This window comes from Vicia villosa, linkage group LG7, assembly GCF_029867415.1.
Source record: "Vicia villosa cultivar HV-30 ecotype Madison, WI linkage group LG7, Vvil1.0, whole genome shotgun sequence".
NCBI classification, from domain to species: Eukaryota; Viridiplantae; Streptophyta; class Magnoliopsida; order Fabales; family Fabaceae; genus Vicia; species Vicia villosa.
This window is the reverse complement of record NC_081186.1, coordinates 131,003,499-131,007,257: the sequence shown is the minus strand read 5'-3', so window position 1 is coordinate 131,007,257 and position 3,759 is coordinate 131,003,499. Positions and strand designations below refer to the sequence as shown.

The 3,759-nt window shown below is 34.2% G+C and overlaps 1 long non-coding RNA gene across 2 annotated transcripts; it reads left to right on the top strand.

Moving 5' to 3' along the window:
* LOC131618554 (uncharacterized) lies at nt 1–3,232 on the top strand. Of its 2 annotated transcripts, XR_009288889.1 has the most exons (3): nt 21–305; nt 412–2,706; nt 2,999–3,232. It is a non-coding gene; the product is annotated as an uncharacterized LOC131618554 (long non-coding RNA). The 2 variants fall into 2 exon arrangements; XR_009288890.1 differs by lacking the exon at nt 2,999–3,232 and having other exon boundaries at nt 1–305; nt 412–615.
* The last annotated feature ends 527 nt before the right edge of the window (nt 3,233–3,759 follow it).

The following is a 3,759-nucleotide window of genomic DNA, read 5'->3' as shown; positions in this document are numbered from 1 at the left end:
TGCTCGTTTAAGGAAATGTTAAAATAAGTGAAATGTTGTAACATAACAATAGTTGTTAAGTTTTTTAAGTGGTCTCTTAAAGAATTATGTTAAAGAAACAAGCACAACACTTTGATAAAGTTAAGAGACATATAATAATGACCCTAACTTTAGAAGGTATTTTACAACGACATATATGTACTAGAAGAGAATGCAAAAAGAGAATGAATTGTACAAAGAAGAGAAAAATATGGGTGAAGTTATCAAATTTGTTCATGCTATTTTCATCCTTGTTTGTCTGATTCTTGTTACAATGAACGATGGCAGTAAGCTATTTTTTTTTTTTAATATATTTAAATGTTTTTTATTTACTTCTATGCAGTAATTTATCAAATTTCAATAATTTTAATTTATTATTATTTTTCATTTCAGTGGATGATGATTGTACCCGCGATTTTGATTGTCCAAAATCTATGTGCCCGTTTCCTTTAAAACCGGAGTGTTTTTGGTTGGGAAATCCGACTGGATTTAAAACTGGGACATGTATATGTGTTTGACAGATGTTTACAAATTTCCATGAGTTAAAGTTATTGTTATTGTATTCTATAAATTTAATTTTTCTTCTTATTATTTTAATGGTCTTCTAGTTATGGATTTTGTATTCTGAGATGATGATATAATGAAATGTAAGCGTTGGATAGGCCGAGGCCATAGTCCTTGAAGTCTTATATGTATTTATCTAAAGCTAAAATAGGCTACCCAGCACTAAACGAGCTGGTCCATGCGGGCCTTGACTTTTTAAGGCCGGACCCAAAAATTCATTTTTAATGGGCTCTAGTTTTACTACACAGGCCCAATCCTGTCTGAGTTGCAGATTAGGATTTTTTTTTTTGATTTATCGCCATCGGTTTAGTTTGGTTCGGGAGTCAGTTTTGGCATCAAGTGGTTCCAGCCCCCTTCCGATCACAGTTGCGGGGATCGAACTATTGTTCTCCCTACCAAGTTCAGCGCCAATCACCATTGAACCAACTAACGATTGGTTCAAAACTAGGATTTTAAATAATCCATCGAATCTAACAATTAAAATCTAAAACAACACATTAACTTAATTCAAACTATTCAAAATGAATCACAAATTATTCAAAATGCATTACAAATTACCCTATATAGCACACAAATTTAACCTCACTATCACTACTAATTTCCGATTAGAGTAGAAACAAACTATAATTCTATATGTAAATCAACAAATTACAACAGGAAGCATCAGATTCAGGTCAACCCATAATTTCTATAACATAAAATATACAAAGCCATGTGAACTTAAAAGATGAGGTGGTCCTTAAGCCACCCAAAACATGCTCTTGTATTGGTGTGTGATAAAATTCACGAGACATATATTGATGGACAGTGTCCAAATATAAGAAAAACAAAACATCTATATTCTGGAGTTATGAAATTTATAGGATTCACTTTAAAAAAATTAATAAAGAAAAGTATTTAAAACTATGATATAACTTCACTTAAATTACAATTTTCTTCACAGTATTGATGATATGCGAAAATTTTGGAGTTATGAAATTTAAAGGATTTTGAATTTCCCATGTGTTTGTTTGGTATTAAAAACAAAACATCTTTATTCTGTCATAAAAAGAAGAATCGAAACGCAAGCAACTAATGCACTCAAAGAAGAATCGAAACGCAAGCAACTAATGCACTCAAAGAAGAATCAAAACATCTATTTCATTTCATATAAGGCTAGCAACTCAAACTAACGCACTCAAACATCAACAGAAGAATCTAAACGCAAGCTGAGAACACGGCATCACAAAACGCAAGTTGAGAAGATTAAAAAGGCAAAAAACACGACATCACAAAACGCAAAGTAACGAAACACAAACTGAGACTGAGAAGATTATATTCTGTCAAAAACACAGTTAGAAAAACACTTATGGAAAAAGAAGAATCGAAGCTGAGAAGATTCACAAAATACAATCTATGATGGACGAAGCTTGGAAGACAAAACGCAAAGCGGCGAAGCCCTAACCTTCAAGCAGCGGCGCAGAGTGTAACACAGATAAAACCAACGGCATCATGTTTTGTGTGTGTTCCTAACTCAGTATCAAACTATCAGTAAAGTGTCTAGGTCATTTTTTGGAACAAGTTGCAATTGGGCTGTGTCGCATGTTCGCGAAAAAATAAATTGGAATCAACAGAGTCGCCATCGAACTTTATTTATCCCACAAAGGAAAGGGAAAACATCGAGAAAAACCAGAAGAAGGAAAAGATAAGAAAAGGTCTTACGATCAAATATCGAGTAAGAAGTCAGTTACGCAAGGGGAAGGTATTAGCACCCCTCACGTCTGTGGTACTCCACATGATCCCCTTATGTTTGTTCTATTCTAAGGGTTATTAACTAGTGCTTAATTGCTAAGGAGGAAAATGAAAGGATTATAAACAATACGGGAGGACCGTAGTTTGGCTTCTTGAAAATCTGTTGCGCGATTTTGTTTTGAATTTCTTTGGGTGCATAAGCGCATGGTATGATTTGTGACTGGCTCATTAGTGTATTGGTTTTGTACGATTGTATTTGAATTTTGTATGAATGACATGGTAAGGGCTGAATGGTAGTCTGTTTGGTTGCTGGTAGTTTTCTACTGCATAATTATGAAGAAGGGTCATAGATGTATGTATAGCAGGGCTGCAATTGCATTGGTGTAGGCTAAGGTAATTACTTAATTGATCTTGTTTAGAGTCTGCAGTAGGTTTTTTTCATGATTGAGTGGCTATTTGTGAACTGTCATAGAATTTGATATGTAGGTAAGCTTGAATTTTGTATGGATGTTGATAGTGTTTGTAATGGAATGTATTTGGTTCTTAAATGTGAACATGATGAATGCAGGGATGTTTTGATACGAATTGATTGTTAAATCTATTGAAGACTCTAGGAGTAAAACTGTTTGGTTCAATATGGTTAATGATAGCTTTTACGGCTAATTTGTGCACTGGTTTTGTGTAGGTTTGAAGCATGAAGCTATGACATCTAAAACAAATAAGTGGCATGACATGGTGATAAGATTATGAAAGAAGAAGAAGTGGAAATGGCTTGAAGATGAAGAGGGATGTCTCATAAATTAGATCCATGGTAGAGCCAATCAGATATGGTCATAGTCAAAGTCTTTGGTCAACAGTTTAACCAAGAGTCAATTATTGTAAACATGTAGATTTTCCTTTGTATGTAATGGCATGTGACCTTCTTGAGAATGTAATAAATATATATTGAACATGTAATGGTACCTTGACTCCATAATACATGTGATTGAACTTTGAAAAGAATTCCCTCCATTTTGTACAATTTGAATCTTTAAATATTCTTCTCAATTAGTGACTTCCAACCATGAGTGAACCTTGAGAGGAAAGTCCCAAAAGAATTAAGAAGGGTTTCGGTCAAAGTCAACTAGACCAAAAGTCAACACCTTGATAAATCCTTCAAACTTGAAACAAAACCATATTTCTTATCCAATTCTTGCAAATATCCCAAAGTGACGGACTTGTGACACAAGTAACAACATGAATTATCCTTGTCTGATGACTACGCCTAAATGCTGAGAGATAGCCCAAGACTAAACTCTAGAAATTCAAATGGCAACCACAAACATAAAGGAGCGCATTTCCATCTATGATCAATGAGAACCCATGCTGAAAACAAGCCTTCACAGTAAAGAAACCCTAATCTAGTGAAGCCCTTGATTACGCATGTACCTCGATCTAGTGAACATC